Source organism: Salvelinus fontinalis, chromosome 21 (assembly GCF_029448725.1).
Source record: "Salvelinus fontinalis isolate EN_2023a chromosome 21, ASM2944872v1, whole genome shotgun sequence".
NCBI lineage: Eukaryota > Metazoa > Chordata > Actinopteri > Salmoniformes > Salmonidae > Salvelinus > Salvelinus fontinalis.
In genome coordinates, this window is record NC_074685.1 from 50047546 (window position 1) to 50069179 (window position 21634).

Below are 21634 nucleotides of genomic sequence, written 5' to 3' on the forward strand. Positions count from 1 at the left end.
GCAAATTTCCCTCTTCACTTAGCATTGGCGCTTGCCAAGTGACACGGATTACTCCAAAGTCAACAAAATTAGAAAACGGAACACGGCAAAACTCCCGAAAAAGTTTCAATAATCTGATTAAACTATATTGAAAAAACATACGTTACGATGATATGGTGACATGTATCAAATCAAATCTAAGACAGAGATGTTCGTCTTTCATAACCACAGCTAAACAGAAGCCATTTCCATGTCCTCTTTCACACGCTCCAGAAACAGGATATGGACGGTCACGTCAAAAATATATATTTTATTCCACCTCAGACCAAGGTAGACACGAAATTTCTTCTCTCACCGCATCTAGACAGCCAGGGGAAGGCGTAGGAAGTGTTTGTAGACTCCTACGTCACACGCCCATGTATAGGCATGAGGTTGAACAGAGGATAGACTTCTGACATTTCACTTCATGGTCAGGAAAAGTGCTGCAGAAGGATTTCTGTTTCACTCAGAGAAATAATTCAAACCATTTTAGAAACTAGAGAGTGTTTTCTATCCAATATTAATAATAATATCCATATTGTACGAGCAAGAATTGAGTAGGAGGCCGTTTGAAATGGGCACGATTTCACTGGCTACTCAACACTTTGCCTTGCAGCCATAAGAAGTTTTAAACACACCAGCCAGCTGGTCTGCGCATGCTCTGAGGACGTGGCTGGGAATGCCGTCTGGGCCTGCAGCCTTGCGAGGGTTAACACGTTTAAATGTTTTACTCACCTCGGCTGCAGTGAAGGAGAGCTCGCAGGTTTTGGTAGCGGGCCGTGTCAGTGGCACTGTCCACGGTTTCTGGTTTGGGAATGTTTTAATCGTTGCTGTGGGTACGACATCGTCAATGCACTTTCTAATGAACTCGCTCACCGAATCAGCGTATTCGTCAATGTTGTTGTTGGACGCAATGTGGAACATATCCCAATCCACGTGATCAAAGCAGTCTTGAAGCGTGGAATCAGATTGGTCGGACCAGCGTTGAACAGACCTGAGCGCGGGAGCTTGCTGTTTTAGTTTCTGTTTGTAGGCTGGAAGCAACAAAATGGAGTCGTGGTCAGCTTTTCCGAAAGGAGGGCGGGGGAGGGCCTTATATGCGTCACGGAAGTTAGTATAACAATGATCCAAGGTTTTACCAGCCCTGGTAGCACAATCGATATGCTGATAGAATTTAGGGAGTTTTGTTTTCAGATTAGCCTTGTTAAAATCCCCAGCTATGATGAATGCAGCCTCAGGGTGTGTGGTTTCCAGTTTACATAAAGTCAGATAAAGTTTGTTCAGGGCAATCGATGTGTCTGCTTGTGGGGGAATATATACGGCTGTGATTATAATCGAAGAGAATTCCCTTGGTAGATAATGCGGTCGACATTTGATTGTGAGGAATTCTAAATCAGGTGAACAGAAGGACTTGAGTTCCTGTATGTTGTTATGATCACACCACGTCTCGTTAATCATAAGGCATACACCCCCGCCCCCCTTCTTACCAGAAAGATGTTTGTTTCTGTCGGCGCGATGCGTGAAGAAACCAGCTGGCTGCACCGACTCCGTTAGCGTCTCTCGAGTGAGCCATGTTTCCGTGAAGCAAAGAACGTTACAATCTCTGATGTCTCTCTGGAATGTTACCCTTGCTCGGATTTCATCAACCTTGTTGTCAAGAGACTGGACATTGGCGAGTAGTATGCTAGGGAGTGGAGCGCGATGTGCCCGTCTCCGAAGCCTGACCAGAAGGATCCGCTTCGGGAGAGTCATATTCCTGGTTGTAACGATGGTGAGTTGACGTTGCTCTTATATTCAGTAGTTCCTCCCGACTGTATGTAATGAAACCTAAGATTACCTGGGGTACCAATGTAAGGAATAACACATAAAAAAACAAAATACTGCATAGTTTCCTAGGAACGCGAAGCGAGGCGGCCATCTCTGTCGGCGCCGGAAGTACAGCGGCCACGGTTGTACGGCCACGGTTGATTTGTCTGTGAAGATGACGTTATTGAATGTCTCGCCAGGCCATGCTTGGGCCTGCAGGATGCAAAGTTCTTTATTTGTCAGACGAATCATTGGGTCGAAACTAGAGAACAGTACAAAACAAGTGAACACACATGGTTAATGTTCTGAGAATTACAAATATATATATATATATATATATATATATATATATATATATATTGTTATGCTGGTGAATGAGGACCCAAAAGTGACTTAACAAAAACAGAGTCTTTATTCCAGTCTTAAACAAAAACGATACTCCTGGATATATCTTAGGTGACACCTGCTCACACGCAGCATCTGAAGAAGGCAAAAACACGACAGGGCGGAACAAGGACACAGAACAGCACACATCAAACAAGGATCCGACAAGGACAGAAGCGGAAAACAGAGGGAGAAATAGGGACTCTAATCAGAGGGCAAAATAGGGGACAGGTGTGAAAGAGTAAATGAGGTAGTTAGGAGAATGAGGAACAGCTGGGAGCAGGGACGGAACGAAAGAGAGTGAGAGCGAGAGAGGGAGAGAGGGAGGGGGAGAGAGAGGGATAGAAAGAGGGAAAGAACCAAATAAGACCAGCAGAGGGAAACGAATAGAAGGGAAGCACAGGGACAAGACATGATGATCAATGACAAAACATGACATATATATACAACATTACTTTACGAGCAGTGATGCCCGCAGATTACAGATTGCCTTTGCCGATCGACTCACTCATCAGTGAGTCAATGGCTTGAATAGTCATTGACTCACTCACGCGTTGAAAAGGAACGAGATGGAGTGAGTCACAATCCATGCCAGGCACATTCTGCCATTCAACAGGCAGAATGTCACCCTGACATTTTCATTCCTCTTCTGACAAGAACACTTGAGCAACTGCTCACCAGGCACAGCAAGGGCCGCCCGGACCATTATGCTGTTCTGCTATTCCAAGGATGTGTAACCGAAGAGAGATACCATGAATGGGCACAGAATACATAGCCGCTGTGGCCATCTATTTCAGCACCGTTTTGCGCTGCCCTGAGACAAGCATGGAGAAACGAAAATGTTCAAATATTCCATGATATTCTTAAGATATGTGATGACTGAATATAAGCAAGTGATGTCTGTTAAATAATCGAGAAATAAACAATTCTGAATAACTGGCTTTATTTACAAATGAGTGAGAATGTCTCACCCCATGTTCAAGAATTGCCCTTTTCTCACTAACTCTAGGTTAAATGAAAACGAAATCTCCAAAATATTGTTACTTTTTAAACAAAGCGATTATTATTATTAATTTAGAATTGTATTAGATATTCTCAGATATTCTCACGGAAAATGCTCCTTTAGATATTAATATAGAGTCCTCCAATCGCCTAAATGTATGGAAAATGCCCCTCAGATTTTAACATAGAGTCCTCCAATCCTCTAAATGTAATTATTGATGGAGTGTCACGTTCTGACCTTAGTTCCTTTTTTATGTCTTTATTTTAGTTTGGTCAGGGCGTGAGTTGGTGGGCATTCTTTGTTTTTCTATGCTTTGTTCTGTATTTCTATTTCTATGTGTTTGGCCTAGTATGGTTCTCAGTCAGAGGCAGGTGTCAGTCGTTGTCTCTGATTGGGAGACAGATTTAGGTAGCCTGTTTTCTATTGTGTTTTGTGGGTGATTGTTTCCTGTGTTAGTACCATACGGGACTGTTTCGGTTTTCATTTATTCTCTTGTTCTTTTTGTATTTTGTATTCATTCTCGATTAAATTCAATTATGGATACGTACCACGCTGCATTTTGGTCCTCCTCTCCTTCCACCAACGAAAGCCGTTTACATGGAGAGTCACATCATAGTTTATTTTTTATTTTTAGATATACTGTTAAAAATGGTGTAGGTCTTATTTATTTAAAGAGCATATTGAACTATTTTAGCGCTGTTTCTGCTGCTCTGAGACAAGCACAACACAGGGATTCTTTAGCTAAAAAGCCCAGTACTGTACTGCCGGACATCATGTTGTAAAGCCCCATATTTTCCATTCCATCCTAACAGAAACTCAGAGGGTTTTTTGTTTTTCATGGAATAGAAACACCATTATATTAATCAAATCCCGCGTGCCCCGCATTCTGTAGTACAGACATGACCTGCTCTCCATTATGTAAGGAATTAGGCACTTTCCCATGTTAACTACAGTATGTATTGTAGATTGTAAAATCAACCCCATATACACTGCTCAAAAAAATAAAGGGAACACTTAAACAACACAATGTAACTCCAAGTCAATCACACTTCTGTGAAATCAAACTGTCCACTTAGGAAGCAACACTGATTGACAATAAATTTCACATGCTGTTGTGCAAATGGAATAGACAAAAGGTGCAAATTATAGGCAATTAGCAAGACACCGCCAATAAAGGAGTTGTTCTGCAGGTGGTGACCACAGACCACTTCTCAGGTCATATGCTTCCTGGCTGATGTTTTGCTCACTTTTGAATGCTGGCGGTGCTTTCACTCTAGTGGTAGCATGAGACGGAGTCTACAACCCACACAAGTGGCTCAGGTAGTGCAGCTCATCCAGGATGGCACATCAATGCGAGAAGGTAAGAAGGTTTTGCTGTGTCTGTCAGCGTAGTGTCCAGAGCAGGGAGGCGCTACCAGGAGACAGGCCAATACATCAGGAGACGTGGAGGAGGCCGTAGGAGGGCAACAACCCAGCAGTAGGACCGCTACCTCCGCCTTTGTGCAAGGAGGAGCAGGTGGAGCACTGCCAGAGCCCTGCAAAATGACCTCCAGCAGGCCACAAATGTGCATGTGTTCAAACGGTCAGAAACAGACTCCATGAGGGTGGTATGAGGGCCCGACGTCCACAGGTGGGGGTTGTGCTTACAGCCCAACACCGTGCAGGACGTTTGGCATTTGCCAGAGAACACCAAGATTGGCAAATTCGCCACTGGCGCCCTGTGCTCTTCACAGATGAAAGCAGGTTCACACTGAGCACGTGACAGACGTGACAGAGTCTGGAGACGCCGTGGAGAACGTTCTGCTGTCTGCAATATCCTCCAGCATGACCGATTTGGCGGTGGGTCAGTCATGGTGTGGGGTGGCATTTCTTTGGGGGCCGCACAGCCCTCCATGTGCTTGCCAGAGGTAGCCTGACTGCCATTAGGTACCGAGATGAGACCCCTTGTGAGACCATATGCTGGTGCGGTTGGCCCTGGGTTCCTCCTAATGCAAGACAATGCTAGACCTCATGTGGCTGGAGTGTGTCAGCAGTTCCTGCAAGAGGAAGGCATTGATGCTATGGACTGGCCCGCCCGTTCCCCAGACCTGAATCCAATTGAGCACATCTGGGACATCATGTCTCGCTCCATCCACCAACGCCACGTTGCACCACAGACTGTCCAGGAGTTGGCGGATGCTTTAGTCCAGGTCTGGGAAGAGATCCCTCAGGAGACCATCTGCCACCTCATCAGGAGCATGCCCAGGCGTTGTAGGGAGATCATACAGGCACGTGGCTGCCACACACACTACTGAGCCTCATTTTGACTTGTTTTAAGGACATTACATCAAAGTTGGATCAGCCTGTAGTGTGGTTTTCCACTTTAATTTTGAGTGTGACTCCAAATCCAGACCTCCATGTTTTGATAAATTTGATTTCCATTGATAATTGTTGTGTGATTTTGTTGTCAGCACATTCAACTATGTAAAGAAAAAAGTAGTTAATAAGAATATTTCATTCATTCAGATCTAGGATGTGTTATTTTAGTGTTCCCTTTATTTTTTTGAGCAGCGTACTTTGTTATTACAAAAATAATTTAAATTCTCTGGTAATGCAAATACGTAATACTATCAAATGCTTCTCAAAGATGCCCTCTGGTGGTCAAACGAGCAATAACTTGCAGTAACAGAAAAAATTTAATGACGTGCCACAGAATGCTGCGGCAGCACGCAAGGTGTTCCACAATATGACGCAGCTTTTAATGGAGGAACCACTCTATGTAGATATTCCATTAAAAAATCTGCCATTTCCAGCTACAATAGTCATTTACAACATTAACAATGTCTACACTGTATTTCTGATCAATTTAATGTTATTTTAATGGACAAAAAAATGTGCTTTTCTTTCAAAAACAAGGACATTTCTAAGTGATCCCGAACTTTTCAACGGTAGTGTAAGTAATGCATCCATATTGAAAAGGCACCTCTTTTATATTGTATGTACTGTACGTACTCTTTGTCCTAAGACGCCCATTATATGTTTCCACATAAAGTATATTGTCTATTAGGACAAAGTATAGCAGATAGCTTGGTAAACAATACTTTATTATGTTCCCAAGTGCCTTTGTCAGGTTTTAGATTTTAACAGAAGTACAAAGTAACTGATGTTGTATGCAATATTATTCTTTATAGAGAGCACATTTTGCATCTCTCAACTTCAGTTTCTGCATTGAGAGGCTTTATGTTGAAGTGAGGTTGGTTGGGATGTTGGAATGTTTTGCTTCTCCATGCGAGTCTTACTTTCATATTGTACACATACTTTATTTTGCCCCCATTTATTCCCTAGCCCTCTACTAAATGATTTTCTCCTTTTGAATTTCCACTTTCTTGAAAGATGTTAAACTAGACTTGGGCCCATCTAGCCTTGTTCAAATCTTTGACAAGCATATATCTTAACAAAACTTATATAGATTCCTTAAAATAAAAATGAGCTATTTCAAACATTAAATTCGAACATAATTGTTTTAATAAATCAGACACCATATTGAAGAGAGTCTTTTAGCATAAAGCATTAAATAGTAATGTACCATTACCGAAAGCAAATATGAATTGGGTAGGAGTGTTTGGGAATATTTGTCATCCTAAAGTATGGTGAGGGCTAGAGACTTGTTAAAATAAGGTATTAAGCAAAAACTCATGGACATTTTATAAATTGCATGGACAAATATTTGAAATAAAACAGCAGAACATTATTGTGAATTTGATCTATAAAAAATCTTATAAAATTACACTTGACAGGATTCTTAGGCACTTTATCATTTTATCTACAACTGCAGTGCCTTTGGAAAGTATTCAGACCCCTTGACTTTTTCCACATTTTGTTAGATTACAGCCTTATTATAAAATTTATGAAAGTTTTTTTCCCTCATATCTACACACAATACCCCATAATGACAAAAGAATAACTGGTTTGTAGAAATAAAATATTACATTTACATAAGTATTCAGACCCTTTACTCAGTACTTTTTTTAAGCCCCTTTGGCAGTGATTACATTCTTGAGTCTTCTTGGTTATGACACTACAAGATTGGCACACTGGTATTTGGGGAGATTCTCCCATTCTTCTGTACAGATCGTTTCAAGCTCTGTCAGGTTGGATGGGGAGCGTTGCTATACAGCTATTTTCGGGTCTCTCCAGAGATGTTCGATCGGGTACAAGTCCGGGCTCTGGCTGGGCCACTCAAGGACATTCAGAGACTTGTGCCGAAGCCACTAGTGTGTTGTCTTGGCTGTGTGCTTAGGGTCGTTGTCCTGTTGGAAGGGGAACCTTCGCCCCAGTCTGAGGTCCTGAGCACTCTGGAGCAGGTTTACATCAAGGATCTCTCTGTACTTTGCTCCATTCATCTTTGCCTCTATCCTGACTAGTCTCCCAGTCCCTGCCACTGAAAAACATCCCCACAGCATGATGCTGCCACCACTATGCTTTACCGTAGGGATGGTGCCAGGTTTCCTCCAGACGTGACGCTTGGCGTTCAGGCCAAAGAGTACAATCTTGGTTTGATCAGAACCAGTGAATCTTGTTTCTCTTGGTCTGAGAGTCTTTAGTTGCCTTTTGGCAAACTCCAAGTGGTCTGTCATGTGCCTTTTGCTGAAGAGTGGCTTCCGTCTGGCCACTCTACCATAAAGGCCTAATTGGTGGCATGCTGCAGAGATGGTTGGTCCTTCTGGAAGGTTCTCTCATCTCCACAGAGGAACTCTAGAGCTCTGTCAAAGTGACCATCGGGTTCTTGGTCACCTCCCTGACCAAGGCCCTTCTCCCCTGATTGCTCAGTTTGGCCGGGTGGCCAGCTCTAGGAAGAGTCTTGGTGGTTCCAAACTTCTTCCATTTAAGAACGATGCAGGCCACTGTGTTCTTGGGGACCTTCATTGCTGCAGAAATGTTTTGGTACCCTTCCCCAGATCAGTGCCTCGACACAATCCTGTCTTGGAGCTCTACGGACAATTCCTTCGACCTCGTGGCTTGGTTTTTGCTCTGACATGCACTGTCGACTGTGGGACCTTATATAGACAGGTGTGTGCCTTTCCAAATCATGTCCAATCAGTTGAATTTACCACAGGTGGACTCCAATCAGGTTGTAGAAACATCTCAAGGATGATCAATGGAAACAGGATACACCGGAGCTCATTTTCGAGTTTCGTAGCAAAAGGTCTGAGTTCTTATGTAAATAAGGTATTTCTGTTTTTAATGAATCTGCAAAAGTTTCTAAAAATCTGTTTTCACCTTGTCATTATGGGGTATTGGGTGTAGATTGATGAGGAAATTGTTTTATTTAAATCATTTTAGAATAAGTCTGTAAAGTAACAAAATGTGGAAAAAGTCAAGGGGCCTGAATACTTTCCGAAGGCACTGTATAATTAAAATGATTGGAGTGGAGTGGAGTTTTTGTATAGGCCCCCAGTGTCTTTTAAAATAACAAATTCTGTGAGAAGATTTTTATAAAATCTATTTGAATTTGCAGAACGATAGTGTGCAAATGTCCCAAACCCGGATTAAGCCCGTGGTTGGTGTTTATTTCCTGTTTGTTTTTTCTTATTATTAGTAAGGTATATTTGTTTGTCTGACTCAGGCATGTTGATATTGAATTTATTTGCATCCCTAGTATTGGCTCAACATTGCAATATTATTGTGACAGGCAAGTCGGCGTCAATCGATAAAACATGATGTCATGGTTGGGATATGCCATTCGGATCGAATTAATAGTCCATAGGGCCTATACGATATGGTATGTCATACTAGTGAAAATATACCATTTACTGGTCATATGAATCAATCCTCCCATATCTTTAAACAACTGGCTATAGTACTGTACATCAGTTCCATTGCCCTGTAGATTCTGAGTGTGTGTTTACTACCCTCTGAAACGTATGCCCCTTTGACCTCTGCGGTGGTCGTGATTTACATTTGCCCTTTTCACCAAAGATTTAGGTAGGCTTTTTTTTTAAAGCCAACAGATGAGTCACATTATGTTTGGCTTTAAAACAAGAGCTGGCTGACTGCTCTTAAAATAACACTTCTCCTAAATCAGGAAGTGTTATGGGATAAATCTGTTCATTTGGACTTTAAAAAAGGGTGTTTTGTCTCATACAAGGGAAAATACAATGTCATGATCAGTGCTGGATGTCTCGTTTATATATGGGCTGCATTTGGTTAAGTGCTTGTCTGGTTGGTTCTTTAAAAAAAAAAAAAAGTACCATGCATTGAAACAAATAACATGTTGCACAATTCATTGTATCTCTATCTAAAAATTATTTGACCAGGAGTTCCTCTTGAGATGAGCACATCTCGTTATCAAGAGTGTCCTGGCCGACGAATAGGCAGCAGGTAAACGCTTTATTACACTTACAATATTCGCACATCCAGGTAAAATGACCCAGAGGGACACTAAAATGGATCCGAACTCAAATACATCTTCCAGAACATGAACTCACAAAGTTACATTAATTCACAAGGTGATTTCCTTCCTTCGTTGAAAAGAAACCTGAAGTTCCCCACAGTAGGTGTAACATATTTTTTTGTTGTGAACATACAGGTTGATAAATGATGATTTTCTACGTAGTAATTTGACAGAGGTAACTAAAACAAAGGAATATTGATAAAACATAACATGTACTGTTTCTGTAAGCATTTGCATTATCCTGACCATTAGATGTTACAAGATTGACTACAGCAATTGTTCATATCTGGCATTTGTTCACAAATTATTACATTTCCTTAGATTAGTAAGTACTTGGATAGTATCAATGCAACTATACACATATTGTTGAGTAAAGGAATCCATTTTCATCCGGTTCTATGTTTTTAATTATTTCAGAATTATTAGAATTTATTCCGCTGTGTGAAAAACTGCATTTTGTGATTGAGCATTTTTTTAAATTTTTTATAATTGTTGAGGAAACAATTAGTTTTGATTAATTAAAAAAAAACTAATTGAAATGTTGAGCTGATAATATTTTTTTTCTTCAGTACAACAGTTAGAGAGACAGGGGTGAAAACCTAAGCAGCTTAATGCCCTTCCTATTTTTTGAGTTTGGGCTGACGTCATAGTAAGCAACCACCTGGTGAGGTGCTTGAGCTCTGTGTACCACAGCATTGGTACCACTGTTCCGCCCCGTCAGTAATTACCATAGGTTGGGATAAACCTGCACAGACTGGTCGGCTAGATAACCAATCAAAGGCATGAAATCCTATTGTCTCTTTAGTGATTAAAGCCACAGTCAAATTAAAGTGAATACGCTTTAATCTGAAGGGTAGGTGGCAAAGTCATTTTTAACATGGGATGCAACAGGAATGTTCTGTATGTTTTTGAATAAACTTAACATTTGTTACTCATGATAACTCAATCAGTGAAAGGTTTTGGTTACATTTTTATATTCAAAAGTAGTTCAAGTTTGACAGCAGTTTCTTTCCTTGGTTTGTCATTATAACCAACATCAATGTTTTTTGTTATTTTTATTGTTGTTCTCGTGGTTACTTCTGTTAACCATCCTTTGTTTCATTTTTGATTTATTTTCAATTTCTTTATTGGTGTAGTATTTATTTTCCCTAGCGCACTGAGATAATGGATTGACAGTTATCACCATGCCGTTAGTTCAACCCTTACAAACAGCAAAATACAAAAATGCTTTGTGAAATAGCTACTGAAATAGTTGATTACCCATTTCCGTATATTTCGGAGCATTTTCATGTCTAAAGACAATAAATATTAATCATAAACACTAGTACTATCCTTTCACCAAAAAGGAAACCAAGTACAGTATGTTGAAAGAAAACTACAGTGCCTTCGGAAAGTATTCAGACCCCTTGACTTTTTCCACATTGTTACATTACAGCCTTATTCTAAAATTGATTAAATAAATACAAAAATCACAGCAATCTACACACAATACCCCATAATGACAAAGAGAAAACCGTTTTTTAGAATTAAAAAAACTGAAATAACCTATTTACATAAGTTTTGAGAACATTTGCTATGAGACTCAAAATTGAGCTCAGGTGTATCCTGTTTACATTTGTCATCCTTGAGATGTTTCTATAACTTGGAGTCCACCTCCGTTAAATTCAATTGATTGGATATGATTTGGAAAGGCACATACCTGTCTATATAAGGTTCAATTGTCCGTAGAGCTCCGAGACAGGATTGTGTCGAGGCACATATCTGGGGAAGGGTACCAAAACATTTCTGCAGCATTGAAGGTCCCCAAGAACACATCATCCTTAAATGGAAGAAGTTTAGAACCACCAAGACTCTTCTTAGAGCTGGCCGCCCGATAAATCCGATGGCCACTCTGACAGAGCTCTAGAGTTCCTCTGTGGAGATGAGACAACCTTCTAGAAGGACAACCATCTCTGCAGCACTCCACCAATCAGGCCTTTGTGGTAGAGTGGCCAGACGGAAGCCACTCTTCAGTAAAAGGCACATGACTGTCCTCTTGGAGTTTTCCAAAAGGCAACTAAAGACTCCCGGGCTATGAGAAACAAGATTCTCTGGTCTGATGAAACCAAGATTGAACTCTTTGGCCTGCATGCCAAGTGTCATGTCTGGAGGACTCCTGGTACCATCCCTACGGTGAAGCATGGTGGTGGCAGCATCAAGCTGTGGGGATGTTTTTCAGTGGCAGGGACTGGGAGACTAGTCAGGAGAGAGGCAAAGATGAACGGCGCAAACTACAGAGAGATCCTTGATGAAAACCTGCCCCAGAGTGCTCAGGACCTCAGACTGGGGTGAAGGTTCACTGTCTAACAGGACAAGACCCTAAGCACACAGCCAAGACAACGCAGGCATGGCTTTGGCACAAGTCTCTAAATGTCCTTGAGTGGCCCAGCCAGAGTCCGATCTTGAAGCCGATTTAACATATCTGGAGAGACTTGAAAATAACTGTGCCGCAACGCTCCCCATCCAACCTGACAGAGCTTGAGGGGATCTGCAGAGAAGAATGGGAGAAAATATAGGTGTGCCAAGCTTGTAGCGTCATACCCAAGAAGACTTGGTGCTGTAGTTGCTGCAAAAGGTGCTTTAACAAAGTACTGAGTAAAGGGTCTGAATACTTATGTAAATGTGAAATTTTATGGGGTATTGTGTGTAGATTGATGAGGGGGGGAAACAATTTAATAAATTTTGGAATAAGGCTGTAAACATAGCAAAATGTGGAAAAAGTCAAGGGGTCTGAATACTTTCTGAAGGCACTGTATATAACAGAAATATGGGTAAAAAAAAAATGGGAAAAAGTTGTATAAGAATAACACCAGGGCAACAGTAAATATACATAAACATACTCTAATCTATAACTAGAAACTTGAGCTTTGGGAAATGTTGCTTATCATTTAAAAAAGTGAAGCAAGTATGTTTTCATTTTATTCCACTTCTACTGTCAGTCACAGTAGACATTTCTAAGCATGCCTATCTAGTTTCCTTGATTGTTAATTTAGATTTAGTAGTACCAGAATGGCTAGGTATACAGTATTTGGTATAGTGCATAATATACAGTAACTATATTACTCCCAAATAAGCAGCAATTAATACTGTGATCTCTACAAACCTCAGCTTCGATCAGAGTCAAAGTTTACTGAGCTGTATGATATTTTACTGTACTGTACCTGATTTACAAGGCCCCTTAACCCACCACTCCAGTTCTCCATCACATATCCTTATGTTTCAAGAATAAAATGTCTGTGCCATCCACAGTGTTTAATGGTGAAGCATTCTGTTCAGCAATACTGTATATGCTGATGTCATGTAAGTCTATTGTAACCCTGCACTCAGTGTCTGGTGTTAGCATTAGCATCTAGCCACTTCCCTAGTGTTCAGCATCGTGATCGGTCAGAGTCTTAATGTTCAGCGCTGTCATTGGTCCGTATCCAAGGGAATCACAGCCAAGCCAATGACTGATTAACTTTCGTGGAATGACTAATAAAGTACTCATCGGCTCTCATCGGCTCTCTAGTGGTTAGAGCATTGGGCCAGTAACCGAAAGGTTGCTGGATCGAATCCCCGAGCTGACAAGGTAAAAATCTGTCGCTCTGCCCCTGAACATGGCATTTAACCCACTGATCCCCGGCAGGCCGCCATTGTAAAATAAGAATTTGTTCTTACTTGCCTAGTTAAATAAAGATAAATACAACAACAACAAAAATGTAATACCCAGCCTGAGAGAATCAATCACACCTGATCCACCTGCCAATGCTCATCCAGTGCTAGCGACAGCGCTACAAAACTGTCCCTGACAGTTATTACTTTGTGCTGGTTGACGAGGCATAATGTGAGGCATAACAAGGACTTGGGATGTGTCCCAAAATGGTGCCCTATTCCCTATAAAGTGCACTACTTTTGACCAGAGCCCTATTGGCTCACTATAAAGAGAATGGGGTTCCTTTTCCGACGCAAACCTAGGGATGGATTTCCCAACACTACCTCACTAGGAATCCAGTGATCCCCTTGATTCTCTTTCACACAACGCTATGGATATTAAAATCCTGTCGTTTTTAATGTGCCCCGCCATCTGTACAGCTGACCGTATGCCAACTGGGAGGCAATACCCCATGATCGTAATGACAATGCCACTAACATTGTATTTTCTAAAGGATAGCTATTATAAGGCTAAAACCAGTTGAACTGACAGCCGCTTTGCAATGTTTTGTTCTGCTATTGCTAGTCATCAATCTCGCAAGAGGGCAATATTTCATTAATGTAGTATCCCCCCCAGAAAGCTATGACCTTTGGCTTTCACCTGGACTTGTTTATTTATGTCTGAGAAAAAAACACTTTTGAACCATATACAAACATGAGGATATGAAAACAACAAAAAAAGAATGTATGAATGAATAAGCCTTTTCATATTTTATAATATGTCCATATATTGTTATATGTTTTAGGAAATCCTCCCAAAATATTTCACCTTCTTTATTACTTTACCAAACATATAGTGATAGTCCAAACCTTAGTGATAGTCAAAATCTGTTAAATTTGGGCCATTTAAACTGTGTCTGTCCCTCCTATAGGCAAGGGGAGAAGGGCTATGTAAAGGGCTTGATTTTGTCGTTCTGATCATATGCAATGTGTCTGCCTCCGACATAAAACAAATGTTTGACTTTGACACGAAATTACTTCTTTACTTACTTTAGGTTTAAGGAAGTGCGTAGGTCACATTCTTTATCATAGAGCTATGAATATGATGTATTTAGATCCGCTTGCTTGAGACAAATTCAGCGATTGCTTTGCCATGTCTGTGCCATGAAGCAGTAGAGCTGGATATTTTTTTTTCGAAGGACCGCCGATTTGATGCAAAGTTGTAGTCAAGTGATATAAATGGATTGAATGATGCAGCCTATCACCAGAGGAAGGAACATGCATGTTTATTCGACAGAGGATGTTTGCAAGGTCCTGGGAAAGTCTGGATGGCTGCTTCTGACTTATAAAACGGTGGGAAATCAATAAAATAAGTCATGTAAACTTAGACATATTTTTAAAAGTAATTCTAGTGCCCGATTTTGGGGACTGTCAGCTTCAGAGAGTATTAATGTAGATTAAAAGGAAAAACTAAAGAGTACATTTACAGGTACCAATTCCCTGTAAAATGAAACATTTTAGAAATTACAATTTCATTTTCATGTCTATTCCTGTATTTTAAAAGAACATTTATATTTTCTACCTAGTACAATGCTGCCTCTATATCTTTTCTTGACCTACACAAATTGACCTTCTGTCTGCTAAGATACTCATAAGAATAAAAGTTCAGAGTTATAGACATTCCGGCCTGTATAAAATGTCTGCCTCCTTGAAAATAGTGAAGGCTGTATGGCCTAAGCACCAGCACACAAAGCTAGAAAACGTCTCTTTTTAAGGCCATAGCCCGAAGACGAATGAGCCTTGGTTAAAGGTGACAGCACTCAGCACCTCACTCTGCCATCCTTAGTAACCAAAAAGGTTTCTCAGCTGTCGCGAGGAAAAGGTCAACAATCCAAAATAAATACATCCTATAAATAGATCTTGACATCTATCGTCATTCATAGCAAACAGGAGGGGTAGAACTATTCTGTTATTTTATTTCATATTGCTTTTGTTCAGAGCAGAGCACCCAAATAAGATACAAATAAAAAGGATTAAAGAAAAAGGTAAGCAATGAGGATTTTTGAATCTGGAAAGTTCAGACCCTTTCGCCTTTCCCACATTTTGTTACGTTACAGCCTTATTCTAAAATTGATTACATTTTTGTTTCCCCTCATCAATCTACACTAAATATCCTATAATGACAAAGCGAAAACAGTTTTTTAGACATTTTTGCAAATGTATTAAAAATAAAAATAAATGAAATTCCTTACTTACATAAGTATTCAGACCCTTTGCTATGAGACTCAAAATTGAGCTCAGGTGCATCCTGTTTCCATTGATCATCCTTGAGATGTTTCTACAACTTGATTGGAGTCGACCTGTGTTAAATTCAATTTATTGGACATGATTTGGAAAAGCAAAAACCTGTCTATATAAGGTCCCATAGTTGACAGTGCATGTCAAAGCTAAAACCAAGCCATGAGGTCGAAGGAATTGTACATAAAGCTCTGAGAGAGGATTGTATCGAGGCACAGATCTGGGAAAGGATACCAAACAGTTTCTACAGCATTGAAGGCCCTTAAGAACACAGTGGCCTCCATCATTCTTAAATGGAAAGAGGTTTGGAACCACCAGCACTATTCCTAGAGCTGGCCGCCCGGCCAAACTGAGCAATCGGGGGAGAAAGGCCTTGGTCAGGGAGGTGACCAAGTATCCAATGGTCACTCTTACAGAGCTCCAGAGTTCCTCTGTGGAAATGGGAGAACCTTCCAGAAGGACAACCATCTCTGCAGCATTCCACCAATCAGGCTTTTATGGTAGAGTGGCTAGACGGAAGCCCGATAGCCCGCTTGGAGTATGCCAAAAGGCACCTAAAGGACTCTCATACCATGAGAAACAAGATTCTCTGATCTGATGAAACTAAGATTCAAGATGATGGAGGCCACTGTGTTCTTGTGGACCTTCAATGCTGCAGAAATTGTTTTGCACCCTTCCTCAGATCTGTGCCTCGACACAATCCTGACTCGGAGCTCTTCTGAGAATTTCTTCAGCCTCATGGCTTGGTTTTTGCTCTGACATGCACTGTCAACTTACATAGACAGGTGTGTGCCTTTCCAAATCATGTCCAATAAAGTTTGGACACCTAATCATTCAAGGGTTTTTCTTTTTTTAAATTATTTTCTTCATTGCAGAATATTAGTGAAGACATCAAAACTATGAAATAACACATATGGAATTATGTAGTAACCAAAAAAGTGTTAAACAAATCAAAATAGATTTTATATGAGATTCTACAAAGTAGCCACCCTTTGCCTTCATGACAGCTTTGCACTCTTGGCATTCTCTCAACTAGCTTCGTGAGGTAGTCACCTGGAATGCATTTCAATTAACAGGTGTGCCTTGTTAAAAGTTAATTAGTGGAATTTCTTTCCTTCTTATTGCGTTTTAGACAATCAGTTGTGTTGTGACAAGGTAGGTGGTGGTTTACAGAAAATAGCCCTATTTGGTAAAGATCAAGTCCAAATTACGGCAAGAACAGCTCAAATAAACAAAGAGAAAGGACAGTCCATCATTACTTTAACCCTCCTGCTGTGTTCCCGGTCGAATTGGACCAATTTACAAGTTCTCTCTCTGAAAACTGTAGTTAATTTAATCTGATTGTCATAAGGTTCCATGACTTTGTCCACACAGGGCGTCTGAACACACAGAATTCATTTGGATGATTTTCATTCACTTTTGGGTGTTTTATTTAACTTTTGTACACCTGTGGAGTTCCCAGTCAAAAATGACCGGTCATTAGAAATGAATGGGTGAGACTACAATTAGTGTATAAAATTGAGTTCAGGCACATGCCTATTCATCAGATGGACACACTTCCTCTCCCAGACCCCACATGCATGTGTGTTTGAACACACACAACACACACACACACACACACCTCCCTCACCTTCTTGCCTTCCATTGCAACCCCCACGGGAATCTTTCCCCAATATAATCTTTCCCCCACAGGAAAGACACCTGTTTGCATTCTCACAAACAATCATCACATTGATTCAATAATACGTAGATCTTTTCTCGCAGATCTGGTATATAAAGCTTTTTTGAGGCCTTGCTCACAATTAATTCTGTGGCAGCACAATGACCAAACGACATACTGTATGTGAGGCTCTTGATCATATCTTTGATCATGATACTGGTGAGGAGGAGAGAGGCCAGGAAACTGACAGCGAGGATGCATTAGAGGAGGAAGTGTCAGAAGTTGAACACAGAATATGATCCAGACCAAGAGACAACCAATGTGGAACAATCCAGTGATGAGGAAGAGGGTCATGCTGAGGTTGTTGTTACATTCCGGTTAAAGAATGGGAATTTGTCCTGGTCTTCATCCCCATCTGAGAGGAGAGGTCGGCTGTCGGCTGAACATTATATCAGGATGACCCCAGAGCCAACGAGATATGCCATATCCCGGGTTGATGACATAAAATCCTGCCACTATTTAAACATTTGAAATGGTTTCAAAACAAATGTCCTTGTTAAACTTTGACACAAAGTAGTCTGTGATAAATAGCGGTCGCAAAAACCATCAAGTGCCATGAACAGGGTTGGGAGTAACGGAAGGGATTACAAAAAAACGGTAACTGTAAACTTTTGAAAATCTAGATGATTACTTCGAGGATTACTTTTACATTCCGATAGGATGTTTGCGGAAAAAAATCTTTGACACTTCTCTGTTTTCTCAATGACATTTAAATCAGCATTCAAAAAAGGCGCAAGTTTAAGGTTGTTCCACTTGAGTGTGTCTGACCACAAGTCAGAGACCACTATGATGATGGATCGCGGTAAAAGAGCAGGAATAGGCTTTTGTAGGCTACAGTCCAAGCTATGTCTTCCAAAGGTGCGACTGCTATCAGCATCCGAAGATTATCCAACTTAAATAAACGCTTGCAGTGGTGTAGTCTACGGTGATACGGATATCACTTATTATTAATATCTACATAGCGCATTGATGTGAATCACACTCCTGCTCTCTCATGTAGCTATTTGCGCCTTATGGACTTGTTGTGGATGGCTGTTCAGAAATCTAAATGTGTATAATGGTTGAATTCAAGAAGTTTAAGCTGCCTATCAATCATTGTTTTTGAAACCAGTGGACAGCACTCTTGCAAAAAAGTACGCTCTTGCAACAGCTGCATAGTGCGGATCCCAGCCTATGAAATAACAGTGGGGCTTTTATTGCGCAATCTAATTCATGCTGATAAAAAATAAATCCATAGGCCTAATGGACACATGCTCAAACTCATACACTTTTGATAGACTTAAAGAGGCAATCTGTAGCTGCTATATTCATTTTCAGATATATTCTAATCACATTAGTATACAGTTGAAGTTGGAAGTTTACATACACTTTAGCCAAATACATTAAACTCTGTTTTTCACAATTCCTGACATTTAATCCTAGTAAAAAATCCCTGTTTTAGATCAGTTAGGATCACCACTTTATTTTAAGAATGTGAAATGTCAGAATAATAGTCGAGAGAATTATTTATTTCAGCTTTTATTTATTTCATCACATTCATTGTCCATTTGGAAGACCCATTTGTGACCAAGCTTTAACTTCCTGACTGATGTCTGGAGATGTTGCTTCAATATATCCACATGATTTTCCTGCCTCATGACAATGGTCATTATGGCCAAACAGTTCTATTTTTGTTTCATCAGACCAGAGGACATTTCTCCAAAAAGTACGATCTTTGTCCCCATGTGCAGTTGCAAACCGTGGTCTGGCTTTTTTTATGGTGGTTTTGGAGCAGTGGCTTCTTCCTTGCCGAGCGGCCTTTCAGGTTATGTCGATATAGGACTCGTTTTAGTGTGGACATATATACTTTTGTACCTTTGGGTAATATAAAAGTTACGTTACTGATTAAAATGTGGACAGGTAACTAGTAACTGTAATGGATTACATTTAGAAAGTAACCTACCCAACCCTGGCTATGATGAAATTGGCTCTCATTAGGACCGCCACACGAAAGGAAGACCCAGAGTTACCTCTGCTGCAGAGGATAAGTTCATTAGAGTTACCAGCCTCTGAAATTGTAGCCCAAAGAAATGCTTCACAGAGTTCAAGTAACAGACACATCTCAACATCAACTGTTCAGAGGAGACTACGTGAATCAGGCCTTCATGGTCGAATAGATCAGTTAGGATCACCACTTTATTTTAAGAATGTGAAATGTCAGAATAATAGTCGAGAGAATTATTTATTTCAGCTTTTATTTATTTCATCACATTCATTGTCCATTTGGAAGACCCATTTGTGACCAAGCTTTAACTTCCTGACTGATGTCTGGAGATGTTGCTTCAATATATCCACATGATTTTCCTGCCTCATGACAATGGTCATTATGGCCAAACAGTTCTATTTTTGTTTCATCAGACCAGAGGACATTTCTCCAAAAAGTACGATCTTTGTCCCCATGTGCAGTTGCAAACCGTGGTCTGGCTTTTTTTATGGTGGTTTTGGAGCAGTGGCTTCTTCCTTGCCGAGCGGCCTTTCAGGTTATGTCGATATAGGACTCGTTTTAGTGTGGAAATATATACTTTTGTACCTTTGGGTAATATAAAAGTTACGTTACTGATTAAAATGTGGACAGGTAACTAGTAACTGTAATGGATTACATTTAGAAAGTAACCTACCCAACCCTGGCTATGATGAAATTGGCTCTCATTAGGACCGCCACACGAAAGGAAGACCCAGAGTTACCTCTGCTGCAGAGGATAAGTTCATTAGAGTTACCAGCCTCTGAAATTGTAGCCCAAAGAAATGCTTCACAGAGTTCAAGTAACAGACACATCTCAACATCAACTGTTCAGAGGAGAATACGTGAATCAGGCCTTCATGGTCGAACTGCTGCAAAGAAACCTCCACTAAGACCACCAATAAGAAGAAGACCTGATTGGGCCAAGAAACATGAGCAATGGACATTAGACATTTGACAATTTATTACAATTAAAACTGTAAAATACCCTATTTGGATAAGTGAACACCCCCCTGAGTTAATACTTGGTGGAACCACCTTTTGCTTGAATTACAGCCATGAGTCTCTTTGAATACGTCTCTGCTAACTTTGCACACCTAGACTTTGTAATATTTGCACATTCTTCCTTGCAGAATTGTTCAAGCTAAGTCAAAATGCATGGTGACCGCTCATGGACTCTGCACTCTTCAAGTCATTCCACAGATTCTCGATGAGATTTAGTTCTGGGCTCTGACTAGGCCACTCAAGGACATTCACCATATCCTTCAGCCATTGTATGGTTGCTTTGGCGGTGTGCTTTTGGTCATTGTCATGTTGAAATGTGAACCATCTTCGCATTTTCAACTTCCTGGCAGAGGGCTGCAGGTTCTACTCGAGAATCTGTCGGCATCTTGCACTGTCCATTTTCACTTCTATCCTGACAAGTGCTCCAGTCCCTGCTGAAGAGAAACACCCCTACAAAAGGATGCGGCCACCGCCATGCTTTACTATAGGCATTGTGTTCTTTAGGTGGAAAGATGTATTGGGTTTTCGCCAGACATATCGTTTTGCGTTCAGGCCAAAAAGTTCAGTTTTGGTCTCATTTGACCACAGCACCTTTTGCCACTTGGCCTCGGAATCTACAAATGTGCTTTTTGGCAAAGCTCAAATGAGACTTGATGTGGGTTTTTTTGAGGAGTGTTTTTATTCTTTCCACCCTCCCATAGAGGCCAGATTTGTGGAGTGCTTGTGATATTGTGGTCACATGCACACATTGACCAGTCTTTGCCATAAAGGCCTCTAGCTCCATCAAAGTCGCCATTGGCTTCTTGGTAGCCTCTCTGATCAGTCTTCTCCTTGCCCGGTCATCCAGTTTGGAGGACCGCCTGATCTATGCAGGGTCTGGGTGGTGCCATACGCCTTCCACTTCTTAATAATGGTCTTAACTGTGCTCCGAGGGATAGACAAAGCCTTTGAGATCTTTTAATATCCATCCCCTGACTTGTGCCTTTCCACAACTTTATCTCATAGATCATTTGAAAATACCTTTCGGCCCATAGTGGATTCTTTGCTTTGAATTGTACTACTAAGCAGTGGAGTCCTCTATGAACAACTGCTTTTATTCTGAACTAATCAAAGTCACTACAATTGATCACAAATGGAAGCCAATTAGCTTGATGTGTGATCTGGAAGGTAGTAAATTTGCAATTGCAATTCTAAGGGGGGTGTTCAGTTATCCAAATAGGGTATTTCACTATTTTACATGTCATTCATTTTAGGATAAAAAAATATATAATAATCTCACTTAGATATTGTGTGTTACTG

At 40.7% G+C, this 21634-nt stretch overlaps 1 protein-coding gene across 1 annotated transcript in view; it reads left to right on the forward strand.

The window, feature by feature from the left end:
- LOC129819075 (potassium/sodium hyperpolarization-activated cyclic nucleotide-gated channel 1-like) overlaps positions 1–21634 on the forward strand; it is a 182025-nt gene that overhangs the window by 156155 nt on the left and 4236 nt on the right. The gene's annotated exons all lie outside the window — the stretch shown is intronic.